Raw genomic sequence first — 22,575 nt, 5'->3', positions numbered from 1 at the left:
AATATATTCACTGACCTCTGCACGTTAATCACACTCATAGTTTTGAAACGTGCGATTCCGCACGAAGCGTTTATGATTTTAAAATGAATGAATGAAGACCGACGTCAGCTGTGACGTGTAATCGACTATGTAGGTTAACCCTATCCAGCTACTACTCGAAGCTCTTGCGTATATGAATGGAGGAGGAAACATGTTCGCTTAGGTCTGTCTTTATTCGTCTTAATTACAACTAATTTATGTATATATTCTTAAATTCGCCACGCAAATTATTCTTCACGTTTATAGTGGATGGTAGGGTGTTGCTGACTCGCTGTTTTCCCTCTGGTGAGTAGTTCGGTTGAACAGCGGTGGATAGCCTCAGTGGCCTTCCTATAAATAAATAAAAAGATTCGAATACAATGTATGAAACTGACTAAGCTGTGAACCCTATATAAAAACAACAACTGCAGTATTTCAGTCAGAAATAACATGTTCATGAACCAGATGCAGCTCGATGGGCGTACATACATACGATTTTTGAGTACCCTGATAGGATGGCACTTTAATCTTGTAAAAATAACCCCAAATTCTTCCGAAATAGAAAAAGACTTGTAAGGAAAGGATTGCCACGCGTTTCTGTATTAGTCATAGCTCCTACAAATTGGACCAAATCGGGACAGAAGAAAATGTTTTGTGTTTATGTCAGATTTTTAGACCGTTGTGCAGAACACGTATCTTTTCACCAATCCAGCAGAGTTATTTTACGATATTCTGTTCCTATATAAACCTCATTTCTTCTAGACTACCTGTTTTTATTATGGTTTATGAATAATATCAAATAAGTGGTGTATCTCAGTCGTGAAAGTACAGAAAACAACTTAAGTAGAGAAATTTACAAAATAACTTTCATGAATTATGAGTCTTGCTTCTGTTTACGATACATAATTACGTGAGTTTTACACTTCCGGTGATATTTTATTATGATTTCACGAGTTTCTTTACGTACAAACTGTACGATCAACTTACGTTATTTACAGAAACAAATATTTTAGCTCTAATTTGTCGAGCAACAAGTAGGCGTAGCTCCAGAAACAGGCAAACAAACATGCAGATATATTATTTATGTAAAAAGTATTCTTACTTGAACATTATTTTTTTTATCATGCCATAGAATGTCCCTCTTCCCAACGGTGGATCTAGAATACACCTCATATTTTACTTGTTGTCGATCCCTGTTGCTGCAAAATCGCTATTCCCGCTTTAAGGGTGTCGTGGGGGCATTATAAAAGTGACTGTCAAATCCCACACTAAGAGTTGTCAGCGGGTGCTGCTGACAAGCTATTATTCCTCTATTCTTTCGGTTTAATTTTAGGGAGGGCTAGTGAGGGTGCCTCCTGTGTAGCTTTTGTCGAATGTCTTTCTGGCTCGCTAACTTATTTTTAAGTGATTATGCTTATGTAGTTATTTTTCAAAATTATCTCTTATAAAATATATCAGCATCAAGTGTTTAATAGAAATAATTCACACACATATATAGACATTATGTTTCTATTTATCGTATCAAGTTGATATTTCTAAATGAAAAAAAGGTTGCTCGTTTGGCCAATTTCATTATGTGTCATTGATCTTTTGTGTGTGTTTTCCTGACAGCAAAGCCATATCTAGCAATCTGCTAAGACCACCGAGAGGAATCAAACCGCTGATTTTAGTGTTGTAAATCCGTAGACTTACCACTGTACCAGCGGAGGACGTCATCGATCTTAATAAAGGTATAAAATATTTATTGCGTCAGACGAAATTATGTTACGAAGTGTTAGAGCTTTAACATGCTTAAAAAATGCATTTTTGTTGAACTCCATAAAAGTAGAACGAGGTTGACTAGGAAATCAAAGGCTATCCTGTCTCGATTCTGTTCTGTATTGGTACATCTTAAAAATACTTCAACTTAGTACAAATGTGTTATTCACTTTATTGATAGTTTTTCAAGTAACAGTTATGGAGTGTATTCTTAAGGTACCACTTACTCAGTGAAAAAGATTACTGTTTGCCTTTAAATATTGTATTCTATCCTATAGCAAACTTTTCCACTAGAAAGTGCATTTGATACTATAGAAGAATGACCCAGAATTATTAGTAATTAGATCGAAAGGAACTTAACCACATTATCTGACCAACATTCTGTTGTTCACACAACTGGAAAAGATCGTAACATTTTAAAGCTTAACTTAAACGTTTACTTTAATGATAAAATAAGATTAAAAATTCTAGCTATATATCTGCATATCACAAAATCTAAACATAGAAAACTTCCATAAATGGATCTTAGTTGTTACGCACTCATTTTTGCCAAAAATCAAAATACTTCAATGGTGTAAAAATCATCAAGAATGGAAGCGAAACGACAAGAAACGTGTGATCCGATGAGTTCCATTACACCTTTTAATTTTGTAAAAAATGGTATAGAGTGGCCAATCGATCCTTCCAGTTTTATTTTGTTTTTCAACTATGCAGACAAGTGGAGAAGGGAATATGGAAGTCACGTTCTTGCCACAGCCTATTCCATCAAAGGCATCTTACATCTTGTAAATACCTGTGCATCATTTTCAAACACATTCATTCCATAATGCTATATTTGTATCATAACGGGCTGGTTCAGGATGACAATCCAACCACCGATCATGGTTATATCATCCGCAGTAAGTTTGAAGAGCATAAAGAAGATCTTTACCAACTTTCTAGGATCTCTGCTGGTGAGAAAACGATAAGTCTTCGGATTTATAATGTTAAATCAGGAATTTTATTCCCCTCGACAGACACAGAAGACAGCCCGATGGGATTTTTCCATAAGAAAACAAACACAAACATATACCTTTCGGACTACCACAAAGTTCATATATCTCAATCGAATAAAATAGACCTAATACCTTCTACGTTACACACTTTGGAAGAACTCCTGTTTTATCAATGCAGAAAATTCTAATCTGATAGCTACCACAAACTTGTAGGATCCATTCCATAGCATATTCAGGCTGTGAACAAGACGCACGGTTGGCTGAAATAGTATTAGGCTAAGGTTTTTATTATTGGGACTGAGTTTTGTATAGTTCACATCTGAATCACTAAAGTTTTCGATGTGTGAATGCACAAGTAAGTGTGATACATTTCAGTAAAACTAGCAAGTTATTAAACACACAACTATTTGTGCTAAGTACTGAAACAATTTATAAGTTATCTATTTTTAACTTAGTGATATCAACTTCCTTCCTTAATGATAAGATATCACGAGTTGTTAATAACTTTATGGTTAATTAGCGAAAATATCATAATTACTTACTGATAAGATATTACTAGTTGTTAATATCTTTGTAGTTAATTAGTGAAAATACCATAATTACTTAATAATAAGATATTTTTCTATTATAGTTTTCACTCAATTTTGCGATATACATGTATACTTCTCAGAAAGCCTAATCGAAAAAGATAATTAAAAACATCAGATTAACATTGTTTATACGTTTGTAAGGTCTTGAAACATTCTTCGAGAAAAAATTACGTAGTTTCATTCATAGCTTTAGAAATAAGTGGCTTTGTACGTTAATTCGATTGGTTATTTTTTGTTATTAAGCACAAAGCTGCATAAAGGGCTATCTGTGCTCTACTCACCGCGAGTATCGAAACCCATTTTCTAGTGGTTAAGTCCGCAGACATACCACTGTGCCACTGGGGAGCACAATTCGAAGCGTAACTCAAAAGACAATGTAATTAATACGCTTGCTAACTAGAGTGACATTGGTACAGTGATTATAAGCACATTTATTAATTATTTGCTGGAGCACTCGTCCCCTGGACGAAGGTTATGTAAATTTATAATTAATGAAAGGTTATATTAGGACATGAAATGTTGCTTCCCTTATATGTAATACTAAAAAAACAACAACCACATAAAAACAGTAAAACACAAAATTCAAAACTACAACTTTGCATGTATCCCAGTACAGACCCAATGAACCTTCACACCAAATTTGGTGAAGAACTATTTAAAGAGGGCGAAAGAAGTGGTAGAAAATGCGAAAACGCTTATAAAAACCTCAAAATGCAAAAATGAAAATTTATATGTACCTCAGCATGGACCTAATGAGCCTCTGTACTAATTTTCGTGAAGATCCATCCACACCCTGCGAAGTTGTTACTTGAACAATCAGCAGACAGTACTATTATATTTATATAGATACTTGTGGTTAAGGGCAAAGCTACACAATGGGTTATCTTCGTTGTGTTCTCATAGGAAATCGAGACCCAATTTTTAGCCTTCAGATTTATCGCTGAGCGAACTGAAAAGCTCTCGTAAGACATTGGTGTTAAATATTACATGTGGTATGAACACTACATTCCTTATTCAGTGTGTTGTGGTTTTAAAAAAAAGAACAAAAGTGTATAACAGTATTTTAAAGACATATTGTCTGCCATATACATTAGTGATGTCACTTTTCGATCGATACGTAACTAACCAGACCGGATAAGACACAACAAAAATGGTAATCATTTGTTACAGCAAAAACTGTTCTGGTATAATCACATTTTTCAAGGCTAGCGAAGCATGATCATATTTAATTATATTTGTATTAGTATTTGGCCTGTTGGATTTCTAATAGTACATTTATTATTCATTTCCTCAGGACGTTTCAAGAAAGGTGTACAACAATATTTCAAAGAAGAACTTATATCGACACTGTATATGCTGCAAGATTTGGTATCTTTTGTATTTCACAATCGTCGCTGATTTAGACTGATAAATATACGAAGTTCCTTACACAAATTCTAAATACGTTAAACATTAAAAACACTAAAAAGGTTTGTTTGGTTTGTTTTGAATTTCGCGCAAAGCTACTCGAGGGCTATCTGCATTACCTGTCCCTAATTTAGCAGTGTACGACTAGAGGGAAGGCAGCTAGTCATCACCGCCCACCGCCAACGGTTGGGCTACTCTTTTACCAACAAAACAAAATATTCTTTTACAATCCGCTGATTGTTTTCCTATTGCCTATCCAATTTAGATCTTGTGTTCTCCCTATCGTCTGGTGTTCCAGATTGATATGAAAATAGTCAAGTTAAACAAAAGTCAAAAAATCAAAATTGTATGCAGTTTAAATTTAAATATAATAATGATTAGTAGTCCAGATTTAATAACAACATCAATAGTTTTTAAAAATCAAGGGAACTACATTTGCGTGAATGTTTCATTATAATGCGCAATCGTATGATTTATTAATCAATGTACAGTGACATGTAACAGTAACGAGCTCAATTAATTTCGGTTACGTTTTATAAGCCCTCTGCCCCTCATAGTGCACGTGCTGCTGCCAGGATTGCTTGCAGGCCTTGGTCGCTTTTCTTGATAAAGTCATTAAACCTCTTGTCCATGACCCATATTTTATTCAAAGGACGGTTTAAATGGTTGAAACACGAAAGTCATTGTGATAATCCAATAGAAGACAGAGCGTGTCCACTAGAATGGAGTGGGGGGTAGATTCCCAATGGTAAGCTTTTCTTCCTGCAATACGAGATATCAGGATTTAGTATTTTAATATATATTTTTTTAAATTTTCCTCATATTATGTGTTCTCCGGTGGGATAGCAGTAAGTTTACAGACTTAGAACACTAAAATCCGGGGTTCGATTTTTTGCGTTGGACAAAGCAAATATTCCATTGTGGCTCTGTTCTAAAACTAACAAAAATAATACATTGCGATTCCTTCTGAGATGAAAATATTAATTTTTTCTGCTCCTCTAGCTACATCTTTGCCCCTACTCTGCACCTCCCCCCCCCCAAGAAACATTCCTCGAAATATCATTGTATGTGGTGTATACTATGTGGTGTATACTATGCACAACAGAAATTATTGTGTTAGGACTGCAGTGAGAAAACATACTTAGTTATCGGTATCTCTAAAATCGCTACTAAAAGAGAAAATTGTAAAAAAAGAAAAGTGAAAAGAAATGTTTATAAACGATATGTTATCTCATTTGCTTTAGGAAAAAGATGTGTTTAGTTACAATATGTGGAAAACAGAGATTTTAAAAAGTAAACAGCTGACAGTATCCTGAAGAAAACCGAGAAAATACAGTAATATTTATCTTACAACTTTATCAAATACTTTCCGAAGCTGGTTTGCATTAAATAGAAGCTTATTACAATTATAACCTTCAATAAGATGATAGTGGCTTATAAAATTTAAAGATGACAAACCTTTCTATTAACAAGCCTTTTGTCTTCGTTACTCAGTGTAAACGTTACGTTCGCTAATCGTATCATTATTGGCCAAATAAACACAAGAAACTTAATATTAGTTTTCTCATTATATTTGGTTCTTTTAACAGTTTATTATTCTTTGTAATAACATTTTAGAATGCTTTTATATAGTTTATTAGCCATTATCAACTAGCCAATTAATCTAAGTAATGCTATAGCACCTCAACGTTCTTAGTACAGATAGAATTATAATTATCGAAGGATGTAATGTCATATGAAGTTTTATTAATTATTTCCCTATCGATATAAATACGAAAAAGAAAAGACCAAAGCACTGACCCCTGAGACACTTTACCAGCAACAATGGTTCATTTTCACTGGACTAAATTAGTAATAATTTTTTGCTTTCTGTCATCTGACCATCCAACAATTTATATTTTTACTCAAACATCATTTAAGTGGTTTTCTTATTTGAGCTTGTGTATAACACCTCAACAAAGCTTTTTGAAAATCTATTTCCACCAAGACTACACCTTTTCAACCATCGCTATAACAAATAATATCCTCGAAACAATTAAAGGATTTGTAAGGGAAATCTTTTTTTCCTTTTTTTTGTTAACCAATGCTGGTTTTCTTTTATCATATTTTATTAGATAATCTTGCAAAAGAGTTTTATAAAACTCAAGGCTTTAGGATATTTTCGGTTTAAATAAACCTGAGTTAAAATAAAACTAATTAATCTACAGTTTACAGGGCAACTGTTATCACTGTCTTTACAAATATTAGTAACATAAGAAATAAGGCCCGGCATGGGCGTTAAGGCGTGCGACTCGTAATCTGAGGGTCGCGGGTTCGCATCCCCGTCGCGCCAAACATGCTCGCCCTCCCAGCTGTGGGGGTATTATAATGTGACGGTCAATCCCACTATTCGTTGGTAAAAAAGTAGCCCAAGAGTTAGCGGTGGGTGGTGGTGACTAGCTGCCTTCCCTCTAGTCTTACACTGCTAAATTAGGGACGGCTAGCACAGATAGCCCTCGAGTAGCTTTGTGCGAAATTCCCAAACAAACAAACATAAGAAATTCCTCAGTATTCAAACAGTTGCACACTGTCTGAATATCGGTCTATCAACAATGAAAGAATAGGCTCACATGCCAGGTCTTTGACCTCTCTTAAAACCCTGGAGAGAACACTATCTAATGTTTTATCTATTTTTAGTTTTTCAGTTGTTGTTTGTTGTTGTTGTTACCTCCAAGGGATTAATATCTCGTGAATAAGGCCAGTCTCAATACTTTATATAAAATGTTCATAGCCAAAAATATTTCTAACAATTTCTCTTGCAAAAATAAAAGAGAAGAAAACATTCAGAAGTTAAGCTATCCCAGTCATCAATAAAAACAACATTAACATCTTATAATTGTTCATTTTCCATTTAAATTTTTTGCTTACTTTTAATATTATAATCCAACTGTTTATCATAGGCCCTGTTTGATTTTCTGATTTATTATTTAACGGATCATTAGCGAGCAACATGAGTTTATCATTAACTCTATGTATATTTATTGTTCTCAATACAGCTATATGTATGTGTGTGAATAAAGAATCGCTAAACACAATGAAGATATATGACATTTCTGTTGTTTGTAGCCCAAACACAATTTTTGTTTATGCTACTATTTTAAACATATATATACATATATGAATAGATCTAATTTAAAGCTCACGCACGATTTAATCCCAATAAGAATGTTGTGTTTTTTCTATGTAAATCTTTACACTTTCCAATATAGATGGCGTGGTAAAGGGTTTGTTGTGATCGAACAACTGGAGCTCTGAGACGCGAGACGCTTCAAGCAAATGTGTGTTGCTGGACTTCGGTTATATGTTTTCACGTTTCCTTGGATTGAGTGCAGATAGTTAAAATAATTTCTAACAAACTTTATTATTCATTTGAATAACGCCGAAATGAAGGCTAAAATTTTGTCATGCTCGTCAAACACGATCGTTGAACTACTGAAAGAAAATGTACGTGCATATCCTGAAACCCATGATAATATCAGCTACCTCACAGTCCCTGTTATCGCGAAACTCCTGATATAGCATCAAACTAATAACACTTCTTTTCCGAGAACGCATGTAACTTTTACGACAGAAGGCCTGGCATGTGCAAAAGTGTTAAGGCGTTCGACTCGTAATCTAAGGGTCGCGGGTACGAATCCCGGTCGCACCAAACATGCTCGAAAGGTTTTTGCACCTTTCATAATTTACACATATTCCTTTCTATCATTGTTTCTATAACGAGCAGTTTCACTGTTTCAAATTGTAAATAGCTATTAAGCGTTACAATTTTGACACGGCATGGCCAAGCGTGTTAAGGCGTGCGACTCCTAGTCTGAGGTTTGTGGGTTCGAATCCCAGTCGCGCCAAACATCTTCGCCCTGTCAGCCGTGGGGGTGTATAATGTGACGGTCAATCCCACTATTCGTTGGTAAAAGAGTAGTCCAAGAGTTGGCGGTGGGTGGTGATAACTAGCTGCTTTCCCTTTAGTCTTACACTGCTAAATTAGGGACAGATAGCCCTTGAGTAGCTTTGTGCGAAATTCGAAAACAAACAAGTAAATAGCTAATAGTTTTAAAATTAAACCAAAAGTCTCTTTTGGTGAAATACATCAAAATATGAAAATATTCTTGAAAAAAATACTCAGAAACTTAATATCTGATCAGAAGTCTCTCCCTCATTTAGCGTACCGAACTATGAATTAGAATCAGTAAGTGCGTTATTAGTGTGAAAGTCAAATCCCACTATTCAGTGAGACAAGAATAGCCCAAGAGGTGGTGGTGGCTGCTGTCGATTAGATTTCTTCCTTCTAGTAAATCATTCACAAATAGAGACGGTAATGCGCAGAGTGATCTGGGATTCACAAACTGGGCACGGTAGCTAACCTCTAGGTCATGTCCTGCCAACACTGAGAGTTTTGTTATGTACATTCGATAAGCAGAGCTTGAAATTGCATATCTTAACCAGTCTTGGTCGTGTAGTCCTATCACTTTCTAATATTCCCTTGGAACATAAACGTGTATTAAAGGAATGAGTATACTTCGTCACTGGGATTATCTCATAATTAAGTGTCTGTTACGTGATATAGGTCGTTATGAAAGTAAGGTAGGATATTGTACTCGACTGACCTATAGTTCTCGTAACCTGCATAGAACAGAGCATACACGTGCCTTGTATTAACCCTATCGTGTGGCTATCCTAACCTTTAACGTAATTTATTACGTAAAATTGCTGAGATAGAACAAAAAGTGACTGCACAAGGTAAGTCCAAACTCCATCTAGAGAAGCGAACAGTTTTAAAATGGGATATTTTCACACTAGCCACTTTAAATACAAATACTTATATTAAGACACAATGTTAGAAAAATATAGGTTCAAAATATCCAAGGCAAAAGAAATAAATATTATAACACGGACTTTTTCGAAAGATAATGCCTTTCTTTATTAATGGAAAACAAAAGTCCATCTTCCAAAAGTACTCATATTGTAGGGTTTCTTACTTTTGTACTTATATTAAGACAACTTTTCAGCTATTTTAAAAGTGAAATTTTGGGAAACTGAGATTTTTTGTAACAGCTAGCACTTAAAACTAACAAACGTTTTGTTAACAATTGGAGTGTTTCCAAAACTCTTTTCAATTATTTTAAATATTTTGAGTTTGATTTTTTTTAAATGGTTGCATATTTTACAGTAATTGGTCTGGTTTGATCAGAGATTCATTCATTTCCACCTCAACAGCCAGTGACGTTGACTAATAGGAAAGTATATGTCACTACAATACATGCGTATGCACATCACAATCCATAGAATATATTTTTATATTACACCTGTCAGTAGTTTCTTACATTTTGTAAATATATTTAAAATCCTGCCAGTATTTAAGAAACAGGAAATAATGAGTAAAACGCTTTTGTATAAATAACTATGTTAAGAATTTGTAGGCCGTGGGTTTTACGCCTTTTTTTTACAGATTTATGTTAGTCTGTTTGCTTAATCAGAATTGTTGAATTTCAGTATGATTCAGTGAAATGAAATAACTCATTTTTAGACTCTAATCAAAGTGACAAAATATAGTAAGTTTTATGTGATAAAAATCAAACAGAAGATTTCGTAATATTTATCGAACAGAAACTGCCAGAGCATCATGCCAAATTTAAGATTTTAAGTAATGTGTTATGCGCTTTAAGATAATTTTTATTGATCCATATATAACTTTAAATTTTTATTTAAGACTGTCTTCTATATTCTAGACTATAGCTTGTATTCTATATTTTAAGGCATAGGTCGTATTCTTCAGTTTTAAACTGTTTTGAAACTACTACACTATACATAATTTTTGTCTGGAAAGCGAGTCATGTACGTAATAGTCTATTTACATATTCATTACATTGTATACTGTTTGAACCTGTGCATCCAATCGTAAATATATATACTTATTATTAAAGGCCTGTAGCTATCCACCTATTTCTTTATGTATATTTAACTATGATTTATATTTTTGCATATATATATACATTTTTGGCTGAGCTTCGCGCACGTGGCGATTAGTATGTCGTGTCGGACTATGGATTAAAAAATCCAAAGCTTTCACTGCGATGCAGTTACAATCAATCCAGGTATTCATTTCAGAGTTTCATACTAGCCACCTTCCCTTTGATCAGTTGTTCCACATTACGGAAGACTGTACTTGAACACTAGGATCTCCGACCTGACCGCTTAGACCATGTTTGCATAATGTGCAGCTCACGTTTAAACAACAGTACCATATCAGTATTTATATTAAAAATGTATACGCAGCAGTAATTTGGAACGAGTATTGATGGAAAATGTCAGGTGACATTTATTCCTCGTAATGCAATTTAGCGTGTCCGACCTCTTTTACTTCAAACTCAGCAAAATCGTTTTTTACCGATGCAAAAAGCTATGATAAATGATTAATTCGGATTTTGAAAAGTGTCCTAAACTGATGGGCGGAGTTGCATAGGATCATTCACGCAGCAGATCACATAGGTAGACACAAGCAACATTGAATTTTAAAACAAAAAAGTGCTTCGTAAGGTTTTTCAATTACGTATTTTTTATTTACTAGTTAGTTAAGCAAAGTAAAACAGTTCTATTTAGCTTAGTTATTTGTTTGTTCACACTGTACCACAGGGAGTTCAAGCCTTAGGCTTAACTACTCATTTACAAAAATAGGATGTTTGGCGCAGATAGCCTAGTTGCTTTACGCCTTAAAACGCCAAACCAACCAACCAACCAACCAATCATTTACAAAAAAATCTTTTGTAATTAAGCACAAAGTGGGCTACACAGTGGGCTGTCTGTGCTCTGTACAACACGGTATCAAAACCAGGTTTTAGCGTTGTAAGCCAACAAGCATACCTTTGTGCCACTGGGAGGCATTTAGAAAAGAAAGAAACATGGGAAATAAGGAATGTCTTCTATTTCGGTACTTTATGTTTGCAGTCGCTTTGCTTTATCATATAATGATACATTTCTAGCAACTCAGGACAATCATCTACTGAGTTTCCATTTTTGTGTTTCTTCATCTTCTTACTCCAGAAGCTCCAGGTAATATAGGACTTTTAGATGAGTGGCTTTCTCTTCAGTGGTGCAACAGAACTTTGTGAAAACTACAACAAACTCTTGTTAGTTGGCAGTAGCTTCACATGTTTCATGTTTAAATTAAGATAGTAATCTACTGTTTCATCAAGGTATTTAGTAGAGCTTGGTAGCCATTGAATTATAAATAGTTTACAGAATCCCTCTAAATAATACGCTACAGTAGGCTTTTTCCAATGATTCCACGGCTCGGAAAGAGCTCCTGAAGAGAATAACCATTCTATGAACAAATTAGTGGTACACGAGTACCTATTCTTGTTTACCAGGGCAGGTTAGGTTAGGTTAGGTTCTGTAGAAGTCTTTTCATCAAGACTCAGAGAGACAAACTTGCACATCTGCTATTGGAAAATATAAATTCCAGTTTTACTTACCTTCCCTTCTTTCCCGTTTTTCTAGGGCGTCAAGGAGGTTATGTTCTCTTCACTTTAGAACTGAAGCTAACCATAGAGGTCGTTGCTGTATTTTCAAGCCCTATTGACAGAATATAAGAGCAGTGAATAATTTGAAGCTTCAACATTCACTTCAGTGCCAGAAAGTTTGTCTTTTTTTTTTTTACTTCAGTAGAGTTCTGAGTTTTCTATTTCATATAAATCAACTTTTCAAAGTTTTTTGCATTTTATTCATCTATTTCATTGTCAGTAATGATTGCAAACAACGCCACTTCAGTTGACATCCCCCCCCAAAAAAAATAAACAAAAAGTACAGACACACATCAGAACTTTAATGAACTAAACATGTTTTTCCTTCCTTAGCAGTAATGTTCTTCAGTCATGTTGAAGTTGGAAAATATTCGAAAAATGTTCTATATTTTGGGTTTAATTGCCAAAAAAGGATAAAATTTATGAAATTAAAATCTTTTAATTTAATCTGTTTTAAATTATAATAAAATATATATAATAAATAAACTTAGAATTCTAAAAAGCTGCTTAATATCAAAGTCCAGTTCAATCTACACTTTGAACAACGTGTGTTATTGGGTTATACTATTTTCAGAGAATTCCCTTCCTCATCAGTAACCCTGAACACAAGTTAACTAAAGAAATAAGCTGGGCTTATATCGCGGAGAAAAGTGTAAAACATATTGTCGGTGTGAACGTGCTTTGTAGTCACTATGAGTAAAACCTACATACTGGATAGGTGAAATGAAGTGTCATTAGCCACTATCCGGTTCTTCATGTTATGTAGCCGTGCAATAACAAATCTAATAAAAAAAAAACACAACAACCTCAGTTCTGAAAATTGTTTTATTTAATCTCGAAGTCTAAAGTTCAAGAGAGGTCCAGTCAGGGTTACTGATGATAACCCAATAACACACATTCATCAAAATGCAGATTGAACCGGATCTTCCTTGAGCTTGTCATACCTATCCAGTGTATAGGTTCTTCTCATTTTGCCGGCAAAGTACAATTAATCAAATTAATTTAGCAATTCTCATTAATTGGTGTTGTTTTCTTTTAAAAAAATAATTTTATTCAAGTCACAGAAAATATTTTAAGATTAGTCTGTTGTTTTTTTTCTAAAAGGGAAGCCATTGAATACTGTAATACAGAAATATACGTTTCTTGTTGTTTTTAGCTACTATACAGTTTCGAATATTAATCATTATATTCAGGCAAAATAAATATTTTATTTTCGGTTTTAAACATCTGTGCGCAAAGGACCAGCCATAAAATACTGCATTTTGGAGCTGCGAGAAAAAAAAAAAAAAAAGAGAGAGAGAGTTATTTTAACCTCCAAGTGTTTCATGTTCTACCATTTTAGGAGTTCTGTGACGTGAGATTAATACTCCTTGAGGCAGAATAACCTAAGATACAGTAGTTCAAGAGTTGAGTAACCTTTGAAAAACGTGTGATACTTTACTTGTCACAAAGGTTTGATATAATGGAGAATGTTACACAGACAAGACATATAGGTCATCCTGGAAGGTTAGATTATGTGGAGTAGGTTATTCTTAACATGCAGTTATCGTAGTGTGTTGAGGTAATAAGGTGAAAACGTGTAGACACACAGAATATGTACATATAAGCCTAATATTTAGGCACTTTCAAATATTGCTTTGCGTTATTTTCAATGTACGATTTTAAAACATTTTAGTAACTTTTTGCAACTACAAGCAGTTGTTATTATAAAGATTAAGATAATAATATGTCAGAAAAACATCACAACGAACATTATAAAATTCAGTAAATAGTGAATAAAACAAATGTATCAGAATTGCCTGAGGTTTCGTTGTAATGTTATTTGCTATGCGTGGTTTCCTTCCTCGTGACACTAACATGTATGTACCTTACATTATTGAAGGTTCTAAATATGAATTACTGATATGAGTAAGATTAAGGACTAAAACGCTAAAATCCAGGGTACGAATAATATTAATTACAGAGGTGTCAATTTGTTCAGTGGCTAAAGTTATATATATGGGGGGACTCAGCGGTATGTCTGCGGACTTACAACGCTAAAATCCAGGTTTCGATACTCGTGGTGGGCAGAGCACAGATAGCCCATTGTGTAGCTTTGTGCTTAATTCAAAACAACAACATATATATATATATATATATAATATATCTTTTGTTATATAATATTTAAAGTGTCCCTGAGCAATTCAGCAGTAAACTTGAGATCTTAAAATACTAGAATTTAGGGCTCGACTATCAAGACAAGCACCACCTTTCTCTTCCATTGTTCGTCCATCTATCATCGTTATTTTTAATTTCAGTATAATTTTTACTGCAAGACACTGATTTGAACTATGACTGGGTATACACATAGCTTTATCATACAGTTCACCAAGATGGTCAGCCATTGGACTTGTTTGTTTATTTGCTTGTTAAAAGGTAAACACAAAGCTGCACAATGAGCTTTCTGTGTTCTGCCTACAACGTGTATCGAAACCCAGTTTTTTTATTTATTCCTAAAACACAACACTTTCGTGGATCTGCGGAGCTACATCTGTTAAAATAAATACAAGTGTCCCTTCGTAACTCAACGCCAGACACAACTGATGTACAGCTTCATTCTTAAGTCTGTTTGTTTTTTGAATTTCACGCAAAGCTACTCGAGGGCTATCTGCGCAAGCCGCCCCTAATTTAGCGGTGTAAGACTAGAGGGAAGGCGGCTAGTCATCACCACCCACTGCCAACTCTTAAGTTACTCTTTTACCAACGAATAGTGGGATTGACCATCACACTATAATGCCCCCACGGCTGACAGAGTGAGCACTTTTGTTGCGAGTGGGATTCAAACCCGCGACCCTCGGATTACGAGTCGAACGCCTTAACACACTTGGCCATGCCGGGCCGCCACTCTTACGTCATACAAAATATTTTCTTATAGAAAATGAAAAGAAATTTTAAAAAATTCAAATGCCTAAAATCGTGCTTTTTGTAAATTCAGATCTTTTATACTAAAATAAAAAAGATATGCACGTGTTTATCGTCTTGTTTGTTTTTAAATTGTGTGAAACAACTGAAAAAGACATCGCACACAGAAATAATTACTACCAAGTTAAGAGTTAATTAACACACTTGCTGATTAATGGTATTAAATAATGTGTTGATAAATTATTATAAAATTAGAGAATTAAAAATTTTTCAATCTGAACAGTGCTTTATGCGCACGTAAACTAAGCGGTCCAATCAGAGTCTCTCATGTATAGTTCAGGTACAGTCGTTCCTAACTTTGAACTGATAATAGCCAGCTAGTAGCAACTACCGCCACAATGATTTAGTGTAGTTTAGTAAAACGGATAACTTATTTGAACGTCATTTTTATAAAGAGCACCAAACTTAAAGCACAGAGAGTATTTCGCCCTCCCCCAGTGGCTCAGCGGCATGTCTGCGGATTTACAACGCTAAAAACCGGATTTCGATACCCGTGGTTGGCAGAGCACAGATAGTCCATTGTATAACTTTGTGCTTAATTCAAAACAACAACAACAGAGAGTATTCCGTAATATCAAGTTTCAAATACTGAAAGTTACGACTCATAGCCCGAGACGCTAATCATTAGACAGAAGAAAGAACACTGAGCTGAAAATCACAAAACCAGAAAAAAGTCTCGTCCATTCTAAAACCAAAAGACAATGTTCAAAACGGGGTACACATTTCGGGAAAGTTGTTGCACCATAAAAGGAACAGTCATATTCCATAATTAGGTAAAACAATATTTGATCCCCGCTAGTACAGTGGTATGTCTTCGGATTTACAACGCTAAAGTCAGAGGTTCGATTCCCTTCGGTGGGCTGAGCAGATAGCCCGATGTGGCTTTGCTATAAGAAAAACACAAACACACAAGACAATATTTGTGCAGTCTTGCACATACACAAAAAAAAACCGACAACAACAGTAATGGCGGAAAATTTATCTCTGCATTACGTAAAACCAATTACGTACGCAAAAAACAAAACAAAAAACTAATAGGTCACAAAAACACCGAAGATGGGCATCGTTTTCCTAAACTAAGTTATTTAATAAAATGCTATACAAATATTTTTTTCTAATCTGTGGTGAAAACTTGACTTTTTTGTTTCTATTTAAGCATTTTTATTATTCTCTGGCACGCAAACTAACAGGCCACGCCCAGCTATCATGGCTATCAGAGTTTAAAAAGTCAGTATATGGTAAGGAGGAAAAGTGAGGGGTTTCTCAAACTTATAAAAATGAGAAAATTAATAAAATAAGAGGTTTTAGAAACCCCTTGGAGAGTATCCAAAATATCTTGGAAGTTTCATGGTAATCTGACAGGTTGAAGTTTTTTTTAAGATACAGTTTTAATAAATGTATCCTTTTGAGTACATAATGGTTTATATCTTTAAAGTACAGTTTAGATAAATGTATTCGGTTGTATACATAATGGTTTAATGTCTTTAAAATACATATTAGATAAAGATATCCTGTTGTGTACATATTAGTTTAATTCCTTTAAAGTACAGTTTTAATGAATGTATCTTGTTATGTACATAATCGTTTAATGTTTTAAAGTACACTTTTGATAAATATATCCTGTTGTGTACATAATGGTTTAATGTCTTTAAAGTACACTTTGATAAATGTATCCTGTTCTGTGCATAATGGTTTAATGTCTTTAAAGTACAGTTTGATAAATGTATCCTGTTCTGTGCATAGTGGTTTAATGTCTTTAAAGTACAGTTTGTTAAATTTATCCTGTTCTGTGCATAATGGTTTAATGTCTTTAAAGTACAGTTTGTTAAATTTATCTTGTTTTACATAGTAAATCTTATTGATTGTTTGTAATTAAGAACAAAGCTACACAAAGAGCTATCTCTGCTCTCTCCACCACGGGTATCGAAACCCAGTTTCTAGCGGTGTGAGTCCACAGACATGCCACTGGGAGACAGCGTATTTAAGAACTGCTGATTGTGTATAGAATAAATAAAAAAATACTCTGTCCCACTTTCGGTTTTTATAGATACTTGAATAAAATTAAAGAGCAAGAACTGGCGTAACTTCTGCCTTACCCAAAACACTGACTATAAACCGGGTCAGCAAGGGTGATAAGGGCGGAGAAAGGTTGTTAATAACGCATTGGAAGTAGGTCAAGGACGAGTAAAGGGCAAACGACCTTCTGACATCGACGTAATAAAAGAAAGGGATAATGTGGTAACATCAATAAGATATATTCATTTCCTCGCTAAACGTAAAAACGAAGTGAAGATGATAATATCCGATCTTGAGCTCTCTTCTCGTTTCATTTTACAACAGCTGACTTCTTGTTCCATAAAGTAAAATATCATGAGTTAGAGCAGCTGACTTCCTGTGACATACAGTAAAGTATTATTAAGTTAGAGCAGCTGACTTCCTGTGACATACAGTAAAGTATCATTAAGTTAGAGCAGCTGACTTCCTATGCTATACAGTGAAGTATCATTAAGTTAGAGCATCTGACTTCGTGTGTCATACAAAAGAGTGTCATTAAGTTAGAGCAGCTGACTTCCTGTGACATACAGTAAAGTATCATTAAGTTAGAGCAGCTGACTTCCTGTGCCATACAGCCTTTAATATCTTGTTGTTATACAAAATGTCTACTAGAGTATATTATATTCCATAAAGAGGTAAATTTACACTGTAATTTGTATAGGTTTTTCTTCTTGCTTTAATTTAGATAAGTCAAAACTATACTGTACTTTATATTGTCAATACTACCCTACGTTAGACTTTGTTAAAACTTTGATGATATGTTTTTAATATGTTATAGAATAAAATGTCTACTGAGATATATTTATACCTGCTTTTTGTTCACATCCGTTAAAATGAAGTGCGCGCGTCTGCGCATTTAGATAGTAAAGTGCGCGCGCAGTTTCATGAAAAACAAAATTCTGAGTATTATTATAACAGATTCACACTTTTGGTAAAACAGAAGCGCTAACCAACGAATAAATGCTGCATTCGAAATCATTCTCAAGCTTGTACCACATAAAAATCATGACCTTAAGAAACTCGTACTATAATGATCTATTTGAATATAAATAATCAAATTAGTACACCGATGTCTGACATTTGGTAAAGAACGAATAGTTCTTTTTTTTAAAAACATAGTTTTCCCGAAAGGGGGTGCTAAAGAAGACTTGGAATGTTTACTTGTCATAATAATTTGCACCACAATAGAGTAGTATGTTGTCTGTCAGTCAATCAGCAGATTTTAAAATGATGCCACATCAGGGACCCTTAACGTTGCAATCTATACTGCCAGTAAAACGTTCGTATGTCATGACTCCACGAGAAGATTTATGCACTCTGCAGGCCGCAACATAGAGTGACATATGAATTTCAAAATCAATAAATAAAAATATCTGTTACTCTTAATTTTGGTTTTATTTACTCTTGAAACAAAATACTTTCGGGAGCTGCGGAAGTACATGTAGTATGGATTACTAGTCTGATTAAGGCAGAGGACCATAAAGGACCGCACAGAGAGTAATAAATTCAGCATTATCATTCGTTGTCATCAAGCTCAAAAAAACAAAATCTAACCACATATGACAGTTTGCACAAAGCGATCTCGCTTATGGTAGAAAAGACAGACATTTCAAATATTTCAAACAAAATATAATTTTGATCGTTTCGTTGCAAGTTATTTCATATTATTACTTTTTTTTTCTTCCAAAATGTATTTAATTAACAACGGTTCTAGCCTTATATGTAAAAAACGGCTGGTTTGGGTTGAGAAAAAATTTTATATAGAGGAGCGAACAACGTTTCGACCTTCTTCGGTCATCGTCAGGTTCACAAGAAAGACAGATGTGACTGACCGACAGCTGACCACATGTTCAAAGGGGGTTGTGTAACTGAGTGTAGGAATGTAGAAGGCGTGCTTACTTAAATGTTTGATTATATTTATTAATATAGATATAAAGGTGTTCCTTTATATTGGTTTATTTTGGGCTTGAGTTGTTGAATAAGTAAGGCTTCTTTAATTTTGCGTTTGTTTATTTTTGTTTCGTTATTTAGTATGTGGGTGTTTTCTTTGGTTATGTTGTGTTTATTTGATTTTATAGTGTTCGAAAATGTGTGAAGGTGACTTTCTGTGTTCTTTGAATCTGGTTTCCATTTTTCTGCCTACCAAAGGTTTCGAAACCCGGTTTCTAGGGGTGGGAGTCCACAGACATACAGCTGTGCCACTGGTTTTACATTTTGAAGTTAAGAAGATGTCGATATGTATCCAACTTATATTTGCCAACAAGACAAATACACATAGTTGTTGTTTTTTTCTAATACAAATATATTATACGAACAATGGTACAATTTACAATAACGGTGATTACAAATAATGATATATGTGCAAGAGTTTTATAAACTTGTAAACAGTATTGAGTAGTCTGTTTGTTTTGGAACTTCTTTGGTATCTTATCGAGGGATCACGAACAGCAAATTAATCTTAAGTTGATTGAGAGGCAATTCGCCTGATAGGAAGCTGTCTTGCTCTGCGTTCTTCGTTGATCACATGTCGAATTTTTCACCGCTAAAGTTACATAATGTCTTCGCAAAATTACGAATGTCCGATGTGAATCCACTGAAGTTGAATGGTTTGTAATGTTCGAAATTTATAAACGTCCTTCGTAAAATATCTGAAGTTCCCGATTAATAAGCGGTAATCACAATTATAGCTTCCGAGATTTATAGTATGGCGGGTCGCGTTGGTTACATTTATAGGTGTGAGGAGAGTTTCGAAAATTTTCATCTTGAACAACAATATAGACGAAAGATTAGTGTTTATGTACACATATATATCGTTGATTCTTACATTCAAGAATCTTCTACAATCTTAGTGAAAAAACAGTAGTTTCACAATACAGATTTAACAGTATATGTCATGTATATTTCTAAATATAAATTTAACATAAACAAACATCGATATTAGAACAGATATATGATAGTAAATCCATCACATAACCAAAAAGCAAAAGTATTCGCGTTACTCGCTGTATTTGTTTTGTTGACGTAATGGCTGTACAAAAATTAGATTTCCTTTTGAAGGAGTGCCCAGCATGGTCAGGTGGATTAAGGCGTTAGACTCGTAATCTGAGAGTCGCGGGTTCGAATCCTCGTCGCATCAAACATGCTCTCCCTTTCAGCCGTAGGGGCGTTATAATTTACGATCAATCCCACTATTCGTTGGCAAAAGAGTAGCACAACGGTTGGCGGTGGGTAGTGATGACTAGCTGCTTTCCCTCTAGTCTTACACTGCTAAATTAGGGAACGGCTAGCGTAGATAGCCCTCGAGTAGCTTTGCGCGAAATTAAAAAAACAGACATACCTTTTGAATGGTTATATATTCCTAAGAAATATGCTATATTATATTTTAAACCTTTCACCATATTATTGTGAAATACTTTCAAGTTCCCTGAAAAATAATTTATAAATTTTAAAAGTAGCCGATAAGTCAGCAACGAAGAAGAAATTAAAACAGTCGCCAATATCAAAAAATGAGAAACCTACTAGGAACACTTTTTTGAGTAAACATGACGAGAACCAAGACCCCCTTAGCTTCATCATCCGACACGCTAACAAACGCCAAGGTATGGAACATGGTACTGTAGTATTTGCATAGAGGAACATGTAGCTGTAGCTTTCCTAAAATAAAGTGGCTTATGTCTGTTTGTCTGTCCATAACAAATATTTTACAACTTCCCGGTCCCAATGATACTTTCCTGTCGCATGGCTTGCAAAGATTAATATTTTGGTTAATGATAAATCAATATACTGGTTGCGACCACTATTACTATATCGATATTTATTACGGTTAGGGTCGTGGTAACGAAGTTATAGACCAAATGAAAAAGTACTCGGGGATTTTTTAAAAACTCTATACACTGCCATGTCTATCCTGGACTGTTTGTTTTGAATCTCGCACATAGCTACACGGTTATAAAAAAAAAATTAATAGGAAATTTTATGAAAAATTTTGTTATATAATGCTATTTTATTATTTGTCACTAGAGAGCACTGCTTTCGTATTCCAAATAATCGTTCTCATCCGATTAACTCGGAGAAATTTTCCATCGTGCAAGATGATTATATAAGTCTTCACAATTTGTTTTTCGGTCATTTTTAAATAACAACACAAATTTCAATTTAATCCTATGATTTCGACCTGTACATTCATTAAATTTGAGTCTAAATTTTTTTCACCCTGCACTATTATTTGGAACACGCCAGTAGTTATCAATACATACATACAACCTTAATAGATTTTTCATAGTTTCAAAAGTAAATGCTGCTTGTTAAGCATGAATACGTCTGTTTGCTACATAAAAATGTAAAAATAAAATACAATGTAGTAACTGTTATGAAAAATAAATATTTTAAAGCTGTAATAAACTGTATTAGAAATTTTTTGATTACTTGTCAGGGTAACCACATTACTTCCACGCCAAATTTGTTTCATTTTTTTTATCAGCTCAAAGATACACAATAAACCATTTGTGGTGTGCCCATCGGGTGTATCGAACCGAGATATTCGTGCTATAAACTCTCATGGTTACCACCAAGCCACCTGTGGGGAAACATTAACCGAACACACAGTAGTGGTTACTAGTATGTTCCTTTTTTTTTTTTCTTCTGGGCTTGATAACAGGATATTTCTTACCCTTATACACTAAGTTTTAAACATAATAACAGTAATAATCCTGGATAAGAAATAACATAATACAAGAGTTGGTAGTAGTGTATCACTTGAACATAAGGAACGGCTAACGATTTGTTGTTGTCTTTGAATTTCGCACAAAGTTACTCGAGGGCTATCTGTGTCCCAGCATGGCCAGGTGGTTAAGGCATTCGACTCGTAATCCAAGGGTCGCCGGTTCACATCCCCGTCACACTAAACATGCTTCAGCTGTGGAGACGTTATAATGTGACGATCAATCCCACAATTATTGGTGAAAGAGTAGTCCAAGAATTGGCGGTGGGTGGTGATGACTAGCTACCTTCCCTCTAGTCTTACATTACTCAATTAGGAAAGGCTAGCATAGATAACACTCGTGTAACTTTGTGCGAAATTCAAACTAATCAAAACTTATGTATGGTATATTATGTCCTAACAAATTTCTAATAAACATCAGTATTTCTCAAAGCTAACTAACGCTATCTTGTTTGATTGAACGATATTATTTGTAAAGAAAAATTCCCAGAATGGTGGTTTTCTGAATTAACAAA

The 22,575-nt window shown here is 34.4% G+C and overlaps 1 long non-coding RNA gene across 2 annotated transcripts; it reads left to right on the top strand.

The window, feature by feature from the left end:
* The first annotated feature begins 35 nt into the window (after window positions 1–35).
* LOC143230759 (uncharacterized) lies at window positions 36–12,725 on the top strand. 2 transcript variants are annotated; one of them, XR_013016619.1, is made up of 4 exons: window positions 36–202; window positions 1,630–1,748; window positions 4,656–5,516; window positions 12,302–12,725. It is a non-coding gene; the product is annotated as an uncharacterized LOC143230759 (long non-coding RNA). The 2 variants fall into 2 exon arrangements; XR_013016618.1 differs by lacking the exon at window positions 4,656–5,516.
* Window positions 12,726–22,575: the final 9,850 nt, after the last annotated feature.

This window comes from Tachypleus tridentatus, chromosome 10, assembly GCF_004210375.1.
Source record: "Tachypleus tridentatus isolate NWPU-2018 chromosome 10, ASM421037v1, whole genome shotgun sequence".
NCBI lineage: Eukaryota > Metazoa > Arthropoda > Merostomata > Xiphosura > Limulidae > Tachypleus > Tachypleus tridentatus.
Note: the sequence above shows the minus strand (reverse complement) of the source record. Positions and strands in the feature narration are given on the sequence as shown.